At 38.7% G+C, this 22,199-nt stretch overlaps 1 protein-coding gene across 2 annotated transcripts in view; it reads right to left on the reverse strand.

Annotated features, from left to right (window-relative positions):
* CDH12 (cadherin 12) overlaps nucleotides 1–22,199 on the reverse strand; it is a 723,975-nt gene that overhangs the window by 275,246 nt on the left and 426,530 nt on the right. Inside the window, exon 1 of one of the 2 annotated variants that reach the window (XM_036310944.1) lies at nucleotides 4,878–5,105. The exons of the other annotated variant lie outside the window; for it this stretch is intronic. The gene's annotated coding sequence lies outside the window, so the exon portion shown is untranslated. Of the gene's footprint in view, nucleotides 1–4,877; nucleotides 5,106–22,199 lie in introns of those variants that run through there. 2 annotated transcript variants of the gene reach the window in all.

A 22,199-nucleotide genomic window follows, 5' to 3' on the forward strand; every position in this document is an offset into this window, starting at 1 on the left:
AGGGACCCCCACCCTGAAGGGGCTGTGGCCAGCCTGCAAACAGCTATCAGTCCCTCATCTAGGCTGGCCACACCCTCATGGGGTGAGGGTCCCCGCTGGGGGGCTTGGCAGCCTGCAAGCAGCCATCAGCCACTCACCCAGACTGGCCAGGAACCCCAGCAGGACCCCACCCTGAAGGGGGTGTGGCCAGCCTGAAAATGGCCCTCAGCCCCTCATCCAGGCTGGCCAGGCACTCCAGCAGGGACCCCCATCCTGAAGGGGGTGTGGCCAATCTGAAAATGGCCCTCAGCCCTTCACCCAGGCTGACCAGGCACCCCAGCGGGACCCTCACCCTGATCCAGGACATATTTCAGGGCAAACCAGCCAGCCAGCCTCCACCCATGCACCAGGCATATAATAAAAGAGTAATATGCAAATTGACCCTAACAGCAGAACGACTGGGAATGACTGGTCACTATGACACAAACTGACCACCAGGGAGCAGACGCTCAAAGCAGGAGCTGCCCCCTGGTGGTCAGTGCACTCCCACAGGGGGAGCTCTGCTCAGCCACAAGCCAGGCTGACGGCTGCTAGCACAGCAGTGATGGCGAGAGCCTCTCCCACCTCCTCAGCAGCGCTAAGGATGTCTGACTGCAGCTTAGGCCTGGTCCCCGCTGTTAAGTGGACATCCCCCGAGAGTTCCTGGGCTGCCAGAGGGGTGTCTGACTGCCAGCTTATGCCCGATCCCCTGGAGAGCGGGCGTAAGCTAGCAGGTGGACATCTCCCGAGGGGTCCCAGACTGCGAGAGGGCACAGGCCGGGCTGAGGGACCCCCCCCTGAGTGCACAAATTTTTGTGCACCAGGCCTCTAGTGTGTGTGTGTGTGTGTGTGTGTGTGTGTGTGTATATATATATATATATATATATATATATATATATATATATATATAATGTTGAGCCAGTTATAATCTTTTCGTTTGTAAGAAATACAGATGTGAATTCAATAGATTAATGGGACTGACACAATAGAGAAAAATGTGGAAAACCAGAAAAAGTCTCACCACTGCATGGCATGTTTGGGATATCACTCAAGATAACCCAGCATCATTGCCTCCTCAAGGGAAAATTCCCTCCTTGTGCTTAGCTATCATGGTGAATAAAAAAGAATGTGGCTCTTCTAATTAAAGGCTAAGGGGATTAGCCTTTTTTATTTCCTTCCTATCAGCCTAATGACTTTAATTTATTCATAATTTATACAGACCACTATCTCTGTTTCTCAGTTTTGACTCCTGCCCATTGACTGCCAGTTATCCATATTTATTCACATTTAAGGTCATCAAGTTCAATATTTGTTATGTAATACAGAGTTGCTGTTAATGGCAGGTGCTTTTGTAAGACCACACGATAGTTGCTGGCCACACTAGAGATGGCTGTCTTAAATCCAGGCACATTCATTTTTGTTCAAATCTACTGTGACCAGCTAGGCCTAGAAACATGGTCATATTTTCTGGGTGAAGAGACCTATGCGTTGTGGACATTCAGCATAATGAGCTCCCCTGTAATACTGTGCTTGTTTTTAAATCTCATATTCATTCTTTTGAAATAGTATTAAAGAAGATTATCTATATATACTTTGTTTTTCTATTACTCATATACACAGCTAGAATAATCCAATCGCTTACTATAAAACCTAGAGAATGGAAAGTAAACTGGCTGATGATTAGATATTATAGACAAATATTTCTTGATTATTCTTCTAAACAAACTGAATTCATTATTTGTAATATCTGGTATATTGTCACATTATCAACACAATAATTTCTAGCAAATATCTGTAAAAGTGGGAAGTTTATATAAAGTGAAGAGAACAAATAGACATTGAAATGTGTTTTAGTCCACTTTCCAACATTCAATTCCAAATGTTAATTTCTTTCCTTTTTAATATTGTGAATGTCTTTTGCCATGATCATGAATTCTCCTTAAATTCCTTTTTACTCTTATTTCAATACAATAACCTCATTGTATCTATATCTATTTTTATTTGATATTATCCTGAGAGTATGTCAACTCCCTTTGGAAAGATGTACATATTAAAGATTCTAAATTTCAGTCCTGAATATCCGTATGGGAGAGAGCCTTTTCTGTCAATACTAATCAGAATTAGCTTGATGCAAGGACTGGAGCACTAACCTCTTTTAGAACCCAAAGTGGCAGTGACATTCACAAATCATTTATTTTGAGTTGGCCAAGAGCTAAACTATTCTGAAGGTAATATAACTAAGCTGTACTATCTTAATAATCATCTTAAAATATTCATCAGTATTATATCAAATATTGGAAAAGGTAACCATAAACAAGGTGATAATGAAGTACAACAAAGATTGTGAGCTTTGGGCACAGCCAGATGTGAGTTTGAATCACGGACCCAGTAACTTTGGTATGCCCTTAGCCCAATTACTTCTTCACTCACCACCTGCATCTCCTCATCTGGAAAACTTCAATGTTATCATTTTGACTTGAAAGTAATACACTCATACATATAAAGTTTAGAGCCTATGTCTGACATTTAGGAGTCATGTTAGACACTGCCTGTCCCCATTGACTTTTATTGAAAGTACCACATACTGAGAAACAGGTTATAAATCTTAAGGAGACTTTTATAACATTTCAGCAGATTTATTTGGTTTACATTTTGAAACCGTCTACTCTTTAAGTGAGGTTATCCTATAAAATGTTTTCTGATCTCATGGAAGTAATAAATTACCATCAAAGAGATGAAAAATGGGATTCGATATAGATTCTAGGTGGCACCTAGCAATAAGTGGAAAAAAAGGGAAGTGTGATTGAGGAAGCAGAACTACCAAATATGAATAGCTCCTAATTCGCACTTGTACACAGAGTTTTCTCCATTCCCTTTTTAGGCAGTATAATGCAAATTAATACAACTACAACAGTAACCTCCTTAAAAAACTTTAGGTACATCTTTTGAATAAAAACTACAGGTATTTTTATATTTTTAACATAAATATTTCATTTTACACTACACATACCTTCAATGGTCAATACATCAAGTAAGTAAAAGTTCATTGGGTATAGGATACCACCATCAATTTCAAATGTGGCTCAAGAAATAGTCCCAAATACAGAGGTGTTTTGAGCAATGTACCAATTTGTGACCAACAAATGTGGCCCTATTTGGTTTATGTTGCCTCTCCCTGTTTATCGAAGTTGCTTAACAAAGGAAAACTCCTCCAAAGACCCAGGGACAGTAACCGTAGTCAACACACTCTTCTCTCAAGGGTCATTGAATCACTAGAGAAACCATTTCCCCCAGAGAAAAGAGAAGTCTCAGTGCAACAGAGGTGATAAATGTCTTCAGGCTTTGGCTAAAAACATACAACCAGCAAGTACATGTCAGCCCCTATGGGGATTCTCAAAATAGTTTATTCCTGTGAGGGAAACAATAATATCAACATCAGCCGGAAAAGCTCCCCAGAGAATTTCAGAGAGCTAGCCAATTAATATAAACCATGTTCTAACATGTTAATAAAATATCTCACCTCAGCATCTCCACAGGAGGAAAGTGGAATCAACATTTCATGAAATAGGAGAGGTCTTTCTATTAAGCACATTAAAGATGCCATGATAAATCTTTACATCATAGAGCAGCTAGATATTTACATAGTGCTTTAGCATAATTGATTTGTTATTGAAATTCAATATGTGTAAGTATGCATCTTAGAATGATATATATTTATATTTATATTTTAAATGATGTTTGTTTCATTGTTTGAAAAGCATTTTCAAGTTCAAGCACTCCATAATAAGGTAAGTGGTTGCTATTATTCACTCAGGTGCTCAGAGTGCTAACCAATCAATTAGTCATTTATAATTATAGTGATAGAAGTATTTTATAATTTTTGATTATGTAGAACTTTATCATAATGTGGCATAAAACCACCAGGCTCTATTTCTATGTAAAAAGAAAGTAGAAAAGAAAAAGTTTAGGTAATTTAATCTAACTTTGGGAGAAAGTTGCTTCTATTCTCTGTAGATGTTTTTAACAAACATGAGAAAAAATGGGTTTAGAAAAAATAATGTGTACTACTTTTCCTAAATTACATAGATGATTGTCCTAAACTATGTAAATGCAAGAATTATCTAATTTCATCTAGTTGAATAACAAAGTGCAACTTCAAAATTCTAATAAACACATAAACTTAACCTCTTGTTGAAGAATTCTTTGCAAAGAAGTTAACTTTCTCTTTTATTAACGTATTTCATAAAATGAATCCATCTCTCTTGGGATGGATTTATAGTATCAGAACTATAAATCATATCAATGATATATCAATTGTTCTTAGTTCATTTTTCTTAATAGATACATCAGAAACTATATCATTTAGATTTTAATTCCTACGTGGACACTTAAAACATTCAAGGAATTAATCCCAGATCCTTAACCCAGCGAGAGCTCAGAAAGCTGCCCAAGATTTCAAACTCTCATTTGCAAAATTTCTGCCCATCTAATTTAACTTCGAAGCTTTTAGAATCAGAGATTCTACCCTTTGACATCAACAAAATACTTCAATCAAAATCAAGTTACCTTAGCACTGCATGGTTCTCTACATTATGAAAAAGGTGAAATTCACTCTCTCTCTTTTTTTCATATCTTCTTTTATTTTCTCCTGATGGAAGGCAGGCTGCTATTATATCAAAAGAAAGGGTCTGAACGCTCACTATCGAAAAGCCCGTTTCACGCTAGGACCCCTGCTTGTAAACTAAGCCTTCCCCACACACACAGTCACTTGCTGCAGTGCAGAACGTCGGCTGAGCCGGTCAGAACTTTCAATGCAGAAACCCAGTGCCATGCAGGCTCCCGGCTCACGCAGCACTTACCTTAATTGAAATATTCCCCGTGAAGGACGTGAGCAGCCAGTCCAATCGCCCGTGCGCGGGGTGGGGGGAGCCAAGTTTGCAATCAGCCCCTCCAAGTAGCTGCCAGGTGCCGCTTGTCCCTGTGTATGCTGAGCCCCTCACTGTCTACGAGGACCCCTTGCAAATCAATAAATCAATGGAAAGGCTGAAACCCTCCGAGGTTCCGGGGAGGGAATGAGGACCGAGCGATGCTCCTGCCCGGGAGACCCTCCCAGAGCGAGCTGCCTTGGCGGGCTCCCTGGCTGCTGTGATGGGCTCCTGCCAGGTCCTGGGAGCCGGAGCGGGGCGATGATCACTGACCTGATTAGCAGGGACGGCGCCCCGCGTACAAGCCACGCGCCCGGAGGGTCGCGGGTCTCCTGGGAATCGGAAAAGGCTCCGAGGCCACTTGGGGAGCTCGTCTTTTTCAGCCTAATGGATGGACAAAACTAAGGCTGTAATGTTGCAAGGAGATTCAGCACAGTGTGGAGCCACGGGAGGACTTCAATAAACGTGCTTTCTTTCTCCCGCTGTTTCGCAAGGTGCATTTGTGTTAGCTATCAGGTACAGTCGACCAATAAATGGGCTGAAATGGGCTGGCTGATGGAGCTGATGTGCAAGACAAGCCGAAAGCTGGACAGTGTTCAGAGCTCTGGGATAAAAGGGATCGCTGCGCTTGTCTTTGCCCCAAGCCTGATACATACTTCAACCTCTGCTTAAGGAAAATGCATTTAAGGGTTTCTCACAGACCCCCAGAGTGCAAGTCTCTGATTTAGAAAAAGGAGGTATTCCTACTAAATTAGCATGTTTGGCAGTTCCTTAAAGACAAAGGACCCCAACCAAGACATAGAGAATGCAGCATTGCTTCTGTAGTTTTGCAAATAGCATTTTAAATTAGCATCACACTGGCAAAGATGTTTGCTTTATGCTATTAACCTGAGTAACATGGAAGGTGTGGGGGGGGGGGGTCTACAACATTACCCCTAAGGGAAACATCTCTTCTATTATCTGTTAAAGTACTAATTATCTAAAAACAAACAAACAAAAAAGCAAGCATATGAGAGAATCAAAATGTCAAACATTTTTAATGTAATCATGTGCCATTGGCAACCTGCTGATATCCATCCCCTGACCACCTTACATTAAAAGTTACCACTTCCCTGAAGAGTGTTCATTTTTACAAAAAGGTCACTTAACTATATGCCAAGGCCCCACATGGTTAGTTTTTGACACCTTTCACTTCTGTAGGAGAAAATTATTGAAATAACATAAAAAAAGACAGATGAGAAAGTCATTTACACGTCTGAGGGTGAGAAAAATCTTCATTCCTATGAAGAAAACTGACAAGTGTCCTCTCACAAAGGTACAGTGTGGTAAGGTCAGCATTTCCGTTTTCCAAGTGGGTCTCACTTGGGTCATATGGCATTCCCTTGCTGTGTGTGTGTGTGTGTGTGTGTGTGTGTGTGTGTGTGTGAGAGAGAGAGAGAGAGAGAGAGAGAGAGAGAGAGAGAGAGAGAGAGAGAATATTGTCATTGAAATATTTTAATATTTGGATTTACTTTAGAAAAGCCCTAAATTTCAGTAAAGGAATGCACAAAACATAATGGAGAATTTGTTTGCCACATGCAATTCCAAATAAAGTTTTAAAAATTGTATTTCATTAAAATATAGGCTTCATGATGGAACTTCTTGGACACAATAAAACTTCAGTGTAACAGATTTGCTGTGACAGAGCAGGCACTTGAACTTGGAACAGATGAACCAGGGAAAAGCCCCAGGAGGGCTGAACTGTGTCCCAGGCAGAGGAGGTCTCTTGCTCCCTCCGCTGGTGGAGGGTGAGAGCTAAAGGTGAAGAGACCTCAGGAGAGAGAGGGTAACTTCTGCAGCTGCCGTGGAGCCTGAAGCTCATTACCCAATTATAAAGTGGCATTAGAGTATTGTAGTAGGAAAGAGGCTGCTTAAATGGAAATTGATGCACATAAATACACTGTAAGTAAATAGTGCAGGAAATGTACCTGCTAATTTCTTCTGCAACGATCCTGACTAGTTGTTAACACAGCACGTGTAAGTGCGAATCTGATGGGGTCCACGTTTCCGTGTTTAGTGGTCAGGCAATTAAAGCACTCTGTTTTGTATTGGTCTAAGTCTCATTCTGAGGCACTTAGACAGTGACCTCTTTTTTAAAAACTTTTTAAAACAAGTGCACTTGAGGTTAAGCTAACTTTAACCACACTGGATAGTTTCTACCTAGAAGCCCTGATTGAATAAAGGTAGCTCTGATGGCCTGGCCGATGGCTCAGTGGTTGAGTGTCAAGTTGAGTGTCAGCCTAGGAACCAGGAGATCATGGTTCAATTCCAGGTTAGGGCAATGCCTGGGTTGCTGGCTTGATCCCCAGTAGGGGGCGTGCAAGAGGCAGCCAATCAATGATTCTCTCTCATCACTGATGTTTCTATCTCTCCTTTTCTTTTCCTCTCTAAAATCAATAAAACTATATATTTTTTTTAAAAAAATAAACTATGGAGCTGAAAAATTCATATCTAGTTTGTTCAAGTTTATCTAGAAGTTACTTCAACCTACTATTTCATATGGTCTACTGAAATTCACAGACACGTTCTTTATCTTACAGAGAAATGTTGTGACCACACTTTTCCAAGGCTTCTAATAAATACTCTCTCTTTTTTAAAAAAATGATAACTCAAATTAAATCAGCCCTTACACATTGCCAAGAAATGTCCCACCTATTATCTCATTGGATTATTACAGGAATCTTATGAAATAGGTTACGATAAGTATTTTACTCATATTTTAATGCAGGGACCAAAAAAAGCAAGTGATTGTCCTTTGGTCTTGGATACTTAGTGGAAAATCTGCTGTCCTCTTTTCCAGGCAAGGCCCATTGTTCCCCACCTTGTTTAACAAAAATGTTCTTGTGAGTCATGTGGTAATCGATAATGAATCTAAATGGATTATCTAAATGGAAGCCACTCTTTCTTCACTTATTTGGTTTTATTCTTAAAAGTGAGAATTGTAATAAAGAAAAAAATCCTGAGCTGGTAGGAAGCTGGAGATTTATAGGTGCAGGGATTTCTTCACTTAGATTGTGCATAGTCTTTCCTTCACCTTGACTATTATATTAAGACAGTAGTTTATATATTGGTCTTAAAATTTTTATATGAATCTCATCTTGATTTTCTATAAACTTCAGGTTCAAATATTGCCTCTCTGTATCTTTCGGTAGTGATTTAATCATCAGGGAAGCAGAACTCCCACATTAAGGCTAATTGTTTTAAATATATCTAAGAAAATAAACTAGCAGCTTAACAAAGTAATAACAAATTGATCTTTCAGCAGCAGCAGCGAGCTAATACTAACACAAGAATGCTTGCTGAATACTAATAGATTCTCATATACTACACATATGTCATGGAAGTGAATGCCTTTGATTGACCAGTCTTTAGGGTAACTTTTCCCATGCTTGAGGCAGCATCACTCATATATATTTATGAATGTGAGATAATACTAACTTCTGGAAATAAAGAAAGCTAGACTCGACATCAGAAAGTTTGGATTGCAGTCAAAATTCTGCAATAACTAGCTTTATCACCTTGAGTCATTTAAAAAGCTTCCAGTTAATTTCATTGGAAAATGTAGAAATTAGACAATATTATCTCTAAGATTTCAGCCAACTATAAAATTATTTGATTAATAATTTGTGATAACCTCTTTACTAAATCAGAAAAAAAAATCAGGCAATCAAGAAGAAAAGCTTTCAGGCAATTATGCTTTTTCTTCTTTCTCATGCCCTATAATGCCCCTAACATTTTTATTTTGTTCTATAAATGAAATTATGATAAAAACATTCTGTTTTCATAGTTCGAGTAATTTAAGAATTAGGCAGAAATCATTGATTTGAAATTGGACCTGGAGTAGATGAAAAAAAAAGTCAAGAATATAATTTTTTAAAGTAAGTGCATCCATTTAAAGACACATAGTTATTATATCCTAGAGCCATGGTCGGCAAACTGCTGCCCGCGAGCCACATGCGGCTCTTTGGCCTCTTGAGTGTGGCTCTTCCTTAGGAGTACCCTAATTAAGTTAATAACAATGTACCTACCTATATAGTTTAAGTTTAAAAAATTTGGTTTTCAAAAGAAATTTCAGTCGTTGTACTGTTGATATTTGGCTCTGTTGACTAATGAGTTTGCCGACCAGTGTCCTAGAGGCCCAGAGCATGAGATTCATGCACTTGCAGGGGGGCGGGGGGTGGGGGCGTCCCTCAGCCTGGCCTGCGCCCTCTCTCAGTCCAGGAGCCCTCGGGGAGTGTCCCACTGATGGCTTAGGCCCGCTCCCTTCGGCAGTCAGAAATCCTTAGCGCATATCCTTAATATATAATATTTAAAAAAAAATTGTATTTGTAAAGCCACAATTCTATTTCAGTAGGCAGTTGTTTTAAAATTAAAAACAAAAATAAAATAAAATGAAAATAGAATTCATAATTAAAAGGAATAACTAGCTTTCAGTAGACATAATTATTTGGCATTGTCCCCCTTTCCTGTTAGCTTGAATTTATTCTGCTTTGTACCTTTAGGTCTGATTACTAAATGAATGCAAAATGAAATAAATAATATAAAAACATTAATAATACTAACTTCAATTTATATCAAATTCACTTAAAGCTACTGAAAATTAGTGATGACTACAATTATGTATATAAAATCCAAACCACACCAATTTTTAGCCACAATTAAACTATGTTACTAAACAGATATACATTAAATACTATTTAATGAACAGTGTTGCTTAATACATAGAAAAAGGGGCATATTGATTCCTTTAGTGAGTAGCATTTTTACCCTTTCTGAGCGTCAGAAAGGAGGGAAGGAAGAGTGAGTGTAAAGTTGTGAAATGTACAAAGATCTGGGAGCATTAATGTGATAAACCATATCACATTAATTTGCTGTTCATTAAAAATTTCTAAGATTAAAAAATCTTAATTTAGGTGAACCTAGTAATTTGAAAGTATATAACTACAGTATATATAATTGTTTAAAGACTTTTTCTACCACCACATACTTATTAACATTCTTAACATTTAAAAAAATATTCCTAACAATTGTCAATGATGTAGAATATCTGTAACTCTCACATGCTACTCATAGAAATATAATATAGTGAAAACACTTTGGTAGTTTCTTAAAAATTTAAACACATACCTATTATGTGATGCAGCTGTCTGACTCCAAGGTATCTACCCCAAAGAAGAGAAAGTACATGTCTATTCAAAGACACGCACACCAACAATTAACTTTATTCATAATATCAAAAAATTGGAAATAATCCAAATGACCATCAACAGGTGAATAAATAAACTGTGCTACATTTATTCAATGAAATAGATTCCAAGGAACAAAACTACTAGGACACTCAGAAATGGAATCACTAGGCCATTATTCTGACTGAAAAAACCCCGAGATAAGTAAAAATATATAATTGATATGGAATCCAAACATGCTGACAGGAGGGAGAAGAGTAGCCGAGGAGGATGGTGATGGGATGAGAGGTGGCAAAGGGGCACAAGAAGCCGTTTGGGAGGATGATTATGCATCTTGATTATGATGGCAATTTCAAAGGTGAAATCTAAAAAAATTTTCTAATTTATACTTTATGTGCAGGAGCTTTTATAAGTTGTGCTTCAATAAAGTTGCAAAGACACACGCCTTCCTCAGTTATCTTTAATAAAATACTACTGTAATTTAATTAAACTGTAAATGCCATATTATATCCATAGTAAGACAACAGTTGGCATACCTCAAACCCTATGTCCTATTTTCTAGAATAACCATATTGAAGATAAAATAAAATCAGCTACTTTATATTTCCAATAGTTTCTTAAATTGTATAGAGCATCCTCCAGTCCAAGTTTAAAACAAGTTTAAACTTAACGTCCGGGTACCTATCGAGATAATATTTCAGCAAAATTTTGTATAAGGATATAAAGACCTATTCGATTAAAAACAATATCCTCTGAGGAATGCTGAATTATTTCTTCATATGATCATATCATTGTCCATTTGTTTAGAGCTTCTCTTTAATGTGCATTGAAATCTTACCATAGCATATCTTTAGCATTTCTGCCACAGCAGGTGACTGTGTTACAGAAAAATAATTGGGCTTTCTCAGTCTCAGGCTGCATTTGACAAGCCTTAAGATGAAAAGACTTTATCACTGCTTTTGTATTGTTACAGAGTGGCTCCAAAAAGAATCTCCCACCTAGTCCTGTTTGTTTACTTACTAATTTGAAGTTTTTCTTTGGGTTTCATGGTGACTCCATTAACTCTGAATACCATGTTTCACTTTATCCTCAGTCACACTGACTGTAATACCCAGTTTCCTCTCATGTCTACTTGCTCTTTTTCACTTTAGGCAAAAGTCAATAATTTTCTGCCATAACATAAAGAATAAGTGATTTCTATCTGTCTTGGTGACTCTATTTCCTCATTAAAAATAATTTAAACTCTCTGCAGTAATACAGGGTTTGAACACATCCCACGCTTTTGGTGAACAGTCTGAAATAAGACTTTTACTACCTTGCATACATCAAATATATGGATAAGTTTTTGGAATAATGGTGCAGTTTTAACAATAGTGAAAAAAATACAGGAAATCTGATGACTCCCTGGGATTACAACATCAAAGAAACAGAATGACAGCAAATGGCAGTTGTGAACTATTGGGCTCTTAGTTTATATACATTTCCCTCAGTTTCTTCAAATTAAAAAGGAGGATAATTATTATGAAATGAGTTCATGTATATATAGAAACTAGAGGCCCGGTGCACAAAAATTTGTGCACTCAGGGGGGAGGGGGGTACCTCAGCCCGGCCTGTGCCCTCTCGCAGTCTGGGCCCCTCAGGAGATAACGACCTGCTGGCTTAGGCCTGCTCCCAGGTGGCAGAGGGCAGGCCCAATCCCTAGGTGCAGCCCCTGGTCAGGCTCAGAGCAGGGCTGATAGGGGAGTTGGGGCGCCGCCCCCTGTCATGCACAGAGCAGGGTGGATCAGGAGGTTGCAATGCCACCTTCAGTCATGCTCAGGGCAGGGCCAATTGGGGGGTTGGGGCACCGCCCCCTGTCACACTCAAGGCAGGGTCGATGGGGAGGTTACGGCGCCACCCCCTGTCAACCACAGAGCAGGGCCAATCAGGGGGTTGGGGCGCTGCCCCCTGTCACTCACAGAGCAGGGCCCATCAGGGGGGTTGGGGCTCCGTACCCTGTCACACACAGAGCCGCAGGGCGATCAGGTGGATGGGGAGCTCCCCCCATCAGGCACACAGCAGGTCTGATCAAGGAGTTGGGGCGCCTTCCCCTGTCATGAACAGAGCAGGGCGGATAGGGAGGTTGTGGCCCCACCCCCTGTCACACACAGAGCCGCAGGGCGATCAGGGGTTTGGGCACTGCCCCCTGTCACGCTGATCCCGGTGCTGGGAGGCCTCTCGGCTCCGCTGATCCCAGTGCTTGGAGGGATATAACCCTTTTACTATATAGGATAGAGTCCTGGTGCACGGGTGGGGGCCAGCTGGTTTTCCCTGAAGGGTGTCCTGGATCAGGGTGGGGGGTCCCCACTGGGGTGCCTGGCCAGCCTGGGTGAGGGGATGATGGATGTTTGGAGCTGATCACACACCCTTCAGGGTGGGGGTCCCCACTGGGGTGCCTGGCCAGTCTGGGTGAGGGGCTGAGGGCTGTTTTCAGGCTGGCGGGTGACTGAAGCTCCCAACTGCCCTTTTTTTTTTCTTTTTTTTTATTCTGGGCCAGCTTTAGCTCTGGCTCCAGCTCTGAGGCCTCTGCTGCTCAAAGCAGGTATCTGGTTTGTTTGGGTTCTATAATCGAAACACTGTATCAACTCCAGCTCTGAGATCCCGGGCCAGCTGAGAGCAGGTTTCTGGGGTTTTGTTTATCTTCTATATTTATAAGAATATTTCAAACTGCAGGCTCAGAGGCCGGCAAGGCAGGCAGGGAACGTTGGAGTCCTCCGTCACTGAAGCAAGCAAGCCTCATGTTAGATTCAAGCTGCCTGGCTGCCGGCCGCCATCTTGGCTGGCAGTTAATTTGCATATCACCCTGATTAGCCAATGGGAAGGGTAGCATACGTATGGCTAATTACCATGTTTCTCTTTTATAACATAGGATAAGATTAAGTGAGTTATTAGACATGGAGAACCACTGTTACAAAGTGAGGGCTCGGTAAATATCAGCACCTTTTATTAATCATGCAATCTATGTACAAGCAAACCATAGACATTGTTATTTCATCTGTGTGTATGTCAGTGTACTGTGTAAAAGATAAGGGCTCAATTCTCTCTTTTTGTTTTGCAACATATTACCACATGGTATTTTCATTGGCTTTACATGACTAATGCTGATGGACCCACCTTGAAGATTTAGTCTAATTTACTAGATTATTGCATTCATGTCCTCACTAGTAGTACCTTAGAGTGTTGACATTATTTAATTACGGACCTCACAAAGACATTTGTTGGCCAATAATATCTTAAGCTCAGCTCCAAAAGCTACTACTTCCATCTACCAACATGTCTTATGGATAGTGATTAAGAAAAACAGCTGAAAATATATTATTACAAAACTTTAATAATTGACATTATTATAAGTCTCTGGTTGCTTATTGAATAAAATGTAAATTTCTTGACTATAATTTAAAATTCTCCTTGATTTCCCAGCATTTCAAAGAGAAAATCTGGTCTCTTTAATTGTTATGAGAATATAATTTTCCATTCGGTATGGTTTTATTCCTGGGGCTTAATCTTTCCAAAATTCAACATGCTTTTATGTTAAAGGACCTATACTATTTTATAGTTCACACAGTGTTCAATGTAAGTATTAGACACAAAATAGGCACTCAGTAAATATTTGCTGAGCACACAGTGTAATGCCCTATTGAACAAAATATTGGTTTTCTGTAACTGGCAGATGTTCACCTGCTCCATCATTTTACTCCGTTTAAAAGCAGCACAGAAAAATCTTTAGGGAATTAGATTTCCAGATGCCTGCGCCCTGCTTGGGAATATGAAAAGCTTCACATCACCACACCAGACTATTTCATTGAGGCCATTCTCTCAAAGGGGCTACAAAGCAAGGACCATTTACCTTTATCACAGAATGTGTTTTTTGGTGTTTTGTTTTTTGTTTTTTTTAAATCAAAAGACCAACAATAGGGTTCTTGACTTCTAATGGAGAAAACACCAGTTATTTAAGATGCCTTTTAGTGTAAGTCATATTTTATAATGACAAGCCTACTTTACAATCTAATTGAATGTTTTTAATTCACATACTTTCGCTGAGTATGTACTCTTCTCCAGGTAAAAGATGAGTTATTTTTTTATTTCATAAGATTGTCCCTCTAAGTTTTTTTTTTGTTTTATTAATTTTTAAACTTAGTGTTATGGATATGAAGACATGAGAATCATATATTATTAATGTTTCTTGAGATAATTGATATCTCACAATTTATATCTTCATTTATAATTAAAGCACACAATTTATTATATTAACGACAGAGGACAAACATACTCGAAGTTAGTTGTGAAATGATGGATTGTAGTAAGTTGTCACACTGCTTTTACTAGCTTTAATTAAGAAAAAAATCACATAATTATGAAACTCGCTCTAAAGCAAGATGACTTAACAACTATTAAATACATAAAATTCTAGTAAGAACAAGAGTAACCCTTTTGTAAATAGTTTGAATAATTCTAATTATTCCAGAATTATTGCAATGCAAACTTTATGTTTTCTAATGTTTACATTTAATAGGAAGACTATTATCCTGTTCTAGTGAACACTGATTGCTTTCAAAGTGAGCAAGCTGATGGAATAATTCAGGCTTTTCTGAACTGGGTTTTGACATATCCTTGAATGGAAAGCTTAGTTAAGAATCTCAATGGAAATGTCCCTCATAGGACCATCTACTCAATTCAGTCTATTTAAGAAGAGGTAGGAACATAGATGGCTGTGAGGTCATAAGTTTGTTAAAATTCTGATGTTTTATGGGTAAACACTTAATGCTCAGTGGGCCTGAAGTTTGGTGGTAATATGAGTGACACAGGGACACAAATGAACCCTGAAGCCATCTGAAGTTGAGGCGTTCCCTGTAGTTGCACTAAGCTGAATCTCTTGAGCATATATAACACAGAGAACAACACCAGGATTTTAGCAGTCTCAGACATATATCTGTGGTCGATTTAGTACAGAAGGGTCCTCTTTATGAGTGATCTTTGCTGGTGTGGTTCTCAGATGAAGCAAGCCTGGAGTGTGAGTGTACCACTGAGGTTGCGAACCAGTATGTGATGTGGGAACATCTGCTAAGGGTTCTTAGGTTTTACATTAGGCCTTCAAACCATTGCTGTTATGTAAGCAAGAGAGATGTACAGTATTCGCACAGGAAAAGGGAATTCTTATAAAAGAAATTCTGCCAAATCAGTGTTGGGGCTTGGCCCACTGAAGCACCGTGTGCAATGGCCCCCCAGTACTCCAGGACTATTGTGAGTAGATGAAGTCAGAAGAAAGACAGATGCTCAAGTTACTATAAGAGGGGCTGAGGGTAACTAAGGCACCTCTGCAAGCTGCCCTGAGAGGCAAAATACTGGCAATGAAAGACCCAGCACCCAAACTGCAGAACAAGATACGTGTAGGGTGTTTTCCAGGCAGCTGAGCCACAAAGAGGGTCAGTGCCATAAGAAGGACGCTCCAGAAGAAGCCAATTGTCATCAGGAGAGTTGTCTCTACCATTGAGCATGAAGGAAGATTTCCCGAGGAGAAAGGGAAGAATTAATGAGGGTCACAGGCAACTACCTAGAGCTGTTTCTCAGTAAGGCTTCAACTCTTATAAAGAACTAAGTTGTAGAAAGTTTACTAGTAAAGCAACTTAGATATATTTATTACCAGGTAAAGTTACTTGGATTAATTTAGGGTAACTTTCCCCAGATCAGCAATGCTAGAAAGTGCCCTGAGATTGAAATTCGGCAACCACGTCAGAGCCTTTTCTTAAAGTCGTCCTATGTGTATTCTGATTCCATAATATATCCATTTATAGTGTTGTATATTTTTCAAAAAGATTGCACATGCATTATTTCCTTTGCAAAGTACTATATGTGTAAGGTAAGAAAAATCATATTATTATGCCCAATTTACAGATGAAGAAACTGAGGCTAACATAAATTAAGTGCATCCTATTTGATGTCACAGAGATAAAACGTTAAAAATAATAAATTACAACTCAGGTTTTCTGACTCCCCATTGACATAGAGGTTGGTGAACTTTTTAAAAAAGAACATAGATAGTAAATTTTCTTGGGATTGTAGCAAAGAGGCAAAATTGAGGATATCTTGTAGGTACTAATATAATAATTTTAAATATAACCATTAAAACATCTTTGTTTGTGGTCTATAAAAATACAGATGTGGGTCTGATTTCATCCTCAGGCCATAGTTTATCTACCCAAACTACATACCAACACAGGTTTGAGTAGTTATGTGCAATAGCACCTAAATTTCATAGTGATGAGTTGAATAGTGCCAAATCTTGTGCACTTCTTTTACTCAACTAAGTTGTGCTTTGAGTAAATTTACATAAATAAACCTCAATTTATGCAGAACACATCTATATAAAGGGCTAATATGCAAAGTGTCCCGTTGGGAGTTTGACTGGGAGACAGAGAGTTTGATCGCTCGCTATGATGTGTGCTGACCACAAAGGGGCAGCACGGAATGAAGGAAGGCCCTGACCAGCGGCCAGCAGCCGGGGAAGGAAGGTCCTGGCCAGCAACCAGAAGGAAAGCCCCGGCCAGCAGCCGGAATGCCCCAATTGGCCCTGATCACTGGCCAGGCCTAGGGACCCTACCCGTGCACAAATTTTATGCACGGGGCCTCTATTTATGAAATAACACAATGACTTCCATAAACTAATAAAATAGCATCTGTTTCCAAAATGCTATTCTATATTTTATATATATTTGCATTTTGATTTCAGTTAAAAAGAACATCAAATATAACCCCTTTAAAAATAAAATTATTATGACTTACAATAAAATAAAATTATATTTAAAATATTTTCTCCATAAGTAAAATTAGTAGATTGAAGTAATCCCATTGTTTATGTTGTAGTATTTCCAAAAGTACCCCAAAAGCGAGCAGATATCTGAACTCTCCACCATGACAATATGGTTGCATACTCAGTGATGTTTCCAGAGAATGATGAGTTTGTGTCAACTCAATTATGGTATTTTCTTAGAATAATGTAGAGAGGAAATCTAAGCTAGTAAACATATATATGAAAGTATAATTCTTGAATACTATTTTCCTTCATTAAGAATTTTACCTGAGCATGTAAACTTCAGAAAAAATATTTTTACTCAGATACAAATAAGTGGGAACTCTTATTAAATATAAAAGCAGGAAAAATATCAATATGCTCTTTCATATAACAATTAAAACCTGTTATTTTGTTCACTATGAATAAACGAGGAATCGAAGATAGTGACAGCAATTACTGGTAACACAACTGACATGACATTTGAAAATCGCTAAAAAGAATTATAGCTTTGCCGCAAGCTTTTAATATGTTTTATCTTGAAACATTCAAAACAATTCCACGGTTTATTAGAGAAAAGCCTATTGACTGCACATTCGTGTAGATAAATGAATGGCCTTTACGTCCTCCTCTGGTTTGTACACTTGGATCACCCAGGGAGAGAAGCGTCAGCTTGTCATTCTGTGGTGTGATATGTGAACGGAAGTAATCTTAGGGAAGGCTTGGAATGTAAGTCTACATGAAAACAGCTTCGCTCAGGAAACCCAGGAAATCGCAAACATTTGCCAAATTAATAGGCTTTGCCTTTTACATCATCGCATATTTAAGGTCATTTTTTTTTTCTGAATATGAACAAGCAAGACACCGAGCAGAAGGAATTGCAGGAATGCGGCACTTTGTGTTTGAGCTGAAGCCATCTTACTCTCCTGACTGTGATCACCCATGAACAGCTCTAGAACGTGAAGTATGAGTTGGCTCTGAACTTACTGCAATGTTTTTCTAAAAGATGCTCGTAGAATGCTATTTGTGTTGTCGATGTCCATCTGATACTGGTGTACTAACCTGGTTATTATTTAACAGGAAAGGAGTGAAAGGGGAGACCGAATAGTATAGCATGCCATTTATTCAGCTTTGTCAAAAGCTAAGTTTAACACTGTCCAAATCGGTTCCCTGCTCGACAGGGGGACTGGACAAAGGCACTTTAGATGCAGTCCAGTAAGGTCTGAGTGACATGGGAGGCTAATTGTCCATCAATCACACCTGGAAACAGGTGTGGCCAATCAAGCCAGAGAAATCTGAACATTTAAACTTCTAAACAAAAAAGTGAGCTCTCTCTCTCTCTCTCTCATGCACTGGCCTTGGGACTCCTGCTGTAGAGGGTTGACTCCCCTCTGCCCACATGGCTCAGGGCCACGTGGGACTCCACACATGGACAGATGGACTTTAATCTGGCCTGAATGCTGAACCACACCCGCTGCAACATGGAACGGGAACGCTGGACACTGCCCTTGTTTCTGGCTATGCCACGACGCTCTACCCACTGAGCCAAACTGGCTAAGGCAATACTTAGTTCTTAATGCTAGTTATAATTAACTGTTATTATTAATAGTTAGCTTTAATAACAAGGAGAAAAATTTTCAAAAAAACAACATGTAAATATTAAAGTATTTGAAAAGAACATTGGCCAAATATAACTCTGAAGTAGCTCCAGAAGATACATGCAGATTTTAGGCCATGGTTGGGGGTATAGACTTTTTTCTAAGAAAATTGAGCTTCACAAAATTTCAAAATTATTATCTTAACATGTGTTACCAGGTACTGTGAGGTCTAATGGAAAACTGAAATTATCTCTATGTGCATAAAAAGTTTTTCCTTTCTCTTCCGGTATAAAGAAATAAATAATAAGTTACTCATTTTTTTCATAAAGAAAGATTATCTTTTACTCTCCTGACCTCTGATAATCAAAACAGGAATATAAAATGATACCAGGTAGCATACATTTTTATCATGAGCTTCAAGAATTACCATTCTGCTCCCATTAATGAAAACATAAGCATGATTTTAATTAGCCTGAATGTGCCCTGGAAAAGCATAAATCCCTTAATCAGCTTTGAGACATGGAGGGTGGTCACCACCTCTACCTGCCAAATTCATCATATCCTATGGGAAAAATCTTATTCTTCTAGTTCTTTCTTCAAATTAAAATGATCATTTCCATTGTAAACATAACAAAGGTAAAATGAATTCATTGAAGAAACACTTTTTGTTTCACTATATATACACCAATTTTAATAGTTATATTAATACAACTGCTTTTATATCTCCTTGAAAGGTGATATATTTTTCTCTTCATAATTATTGGTACTATAATTCTTCAACTGAGTAGATCTACAACCAAAAGTACTACTATTTAGGAGAACTGTACACTATCCAATCCACAGCAACAATTATCACCCCCTCATCCCAACTTTGCAAAGTATTTCTCTTCTTTTAGTGCATTCACTGTCATTGTGAGGGACTTTTCTTTTTAGTAAGGTGATTCCAACTTCCTCGAGTCCTCTTTATAATGCTGCATTTCATTCTCACTTTTTAGAGTGAAAAGACGATTATACCCATTCTTCAAATACACGCACAATTTAAATCTACTTTATTTTCTCTACTTTTACCAAAAAAATTGCTAAGCATCATATCTAAAATAAAATTTGGCTTTGTTCATGTGACATTGAAAGAGCACAAAAGTAAATACAAATCATGTAATTTACATGAATGCCTCAGATAGAATTCCAAGTATTCAGTTAGTTGGTAAAATATTATATTTTGTAATGATATTTATGACGTCAGCAAAGTAATTCCCCCTTGATTTCTAAACTTTCAGGTATGTTTCCCCAAATAATTCTAGATCACCATTTTTTGAAAATACAGAAAGCATTATTTCTTTTACCTTATAGTCCAAGCCCATGTCAGAAATCTGTGCCCTTTAAGTGCTTTTCCTACTTCATCTGCAGTTTATTCTGCAGATAAGCTTTGTGTTTAATCTATCAGTGAGGTCAAGAATGCCAAAGTCTTGCCTGGCCAGTGTGGCTTAGTAGTTGAGCATCGACCTATGAATCAGGAGGTCGCAGTTTAATTCCCAGTCAGGCCACATGCCCGGGTTGCTGGCTCAATCCCAAGTAGAGGCCATGCAGGAGGCAGCCTATCCAATAATTCTCTCTCATCATTGATGTTTCTATCCCTCTCCCCATCTCCCTTCCTTTCTAAAATCAATAAAAATATATTTAAAATAAAAAAGAATGCCAAAGTCTTTCATGCTATGCAAGCTGACCTCTTCTGATTCCCACATATATACATACTTTTCACTATTTTATAGCCACACTATACTATATTATTTCTCGTATTAAAAAAATTGTGTGACATTAGTTAACAGGATTATATAGATTTTCGAGTGTACATTTCTATGATACATGATCTGTATTGTGTGCCCACCACCCCAAGTCATGTCCTGTCACCATATAATTGCCCCCTTTACCTCTTATATTAATATTAAATATATTTTGTTAGTTTTTAATCTTTCCAAGTGACATTCTAAAGGTTAATGAACCGTTCACACTGCCAACTAAGCTATGGAATGATGCACATAAAAATGGACAACAGACATATGAAAAGAGGCTCAACTTCAATAGCTGTTAGAGAAATGCAAATCAAAGGTAAGAGATACCACCTCACACCTTTTCGGAGGGCTATTATGAACAAGACAAGAAGTAAGTGTTGGAGAGGTTGTGGAGAAAAAGGAGCCCTCATTCACTGCTGGTGGGAATGTAAACTGGTATAGCCACTATGGAAAATAGCAAGGAGGCAACTCAAAAAAATTGAGAGTTTCCAACCCCTAGAACTTTTCAAAACATTTATTCGCAAAAATATAGGTATGCAAATGTTCATTGCAGCATTATTTACGGTGGCCAAGGCATGGAACCACCCAAGGGTTCTTTGGTAGATGATTAGATTAGAGAAGTGGTTCATATGGAATACTACTCAGCCATAAGAAAAGATGAAATAGTGGTTTATTGGTCTATCCGACTTATGACTGTGGTAGAAATAGAAACCTCTGCATCCTCATAAAAGATCACAATTTAAGAAATCTACCATTTGTCATAAGAAATATATGTGTAAAATGTGCTGGCTAATTATTATTATTTTAAATATATTTCTAGATTTCAGAAAGGAAGGGAGAGGGAGAGATAAATAGAAACATCAATGATGAGAGAGGATCATTGAGTGGCTGCCTCCTGCATGGTCCCTATTGGGGATGGAGCCCTCAATCCAGGCATGTGACCTTGACCTGAATCAAACCAGGGACCCTTCAGTCCACAGGCCGACCCTCTATCCACTGAGCCAAACCGGCGAGGGCAGGGGTGGGCAACCTTTTTGTGATTGTGTGCCAAAACCAGCAAAATCTCTGACTCAAAATTCTTCTGCGTGCCAACCCTAATTTTTTGAGAACATGTTACGCCTATTTGATATCTCTTAAGGTGTACATATGTGAAGAACCTTGAAGAAATAATAAAATTCATTCGAGCGACAAAAACACAGTATATGATGATGAAAAATACATTTATTTTTGAAGGTATACATGTACACTGATAGTCCGACAGAAAACTTTATGACTCCGTTTGATATTATCAGTGGGACTTTCGCTGCTGCATCACTGATGACAGAGATTTTACATCAGGTTTATATTTCGTGACCTTCAGAGATATGCACGAGCTACTACTTTCATCCATCAGGCTACTTCTATTATGAGACTTAACAAAATTAATCACTGAGAAAAAAGATTCACAAGCGTATGTGGATGAAACCAAAACACTGGTGGGATCTAGGAAGGCAGGGAGAGTTAAGGCAGAGGCATAGAAATTGCTCTTCCCCTCTCTCGTCAATCCATGTCTATGGTCTTTAAGATAACTTGTTATGTAAAATTATTTATTTATCTAAGATGCACCTACATTGAATTTATCTGAAAAATAAAAAAGTCGATATTAAGAAAAAAATTGTAAATGGAAGATTATAAGAGAGGGTTTCGCATGCCAGCAAAAGTTCCTGGCGTGCCATGTTTGGCACACGTGCCAGGGGTTGCCCACCCCTGGGCTAGAGCATGGCTAATCATGGTGTGAGAGCCTCCCTGAGCGACTGAGGATTGCTTCTAATTTTCAA

This window comes from Myotis myotis, unplaced genomic scaffold (genome assembly GCF_014108235.1).
Source record: "Myotis myotis isolate mMyoMyo1 unplaced genomic scaffold, mMyoMyo1.p scaffold_m19_p_5, whole genome shotgun sequence".
Taxonomy (NCBI): Eukaryota; Metazoa; Chordata; class Mammalia; order Chiroptera; family Vespertilionidae; genus Myotis; species Myotis myotis.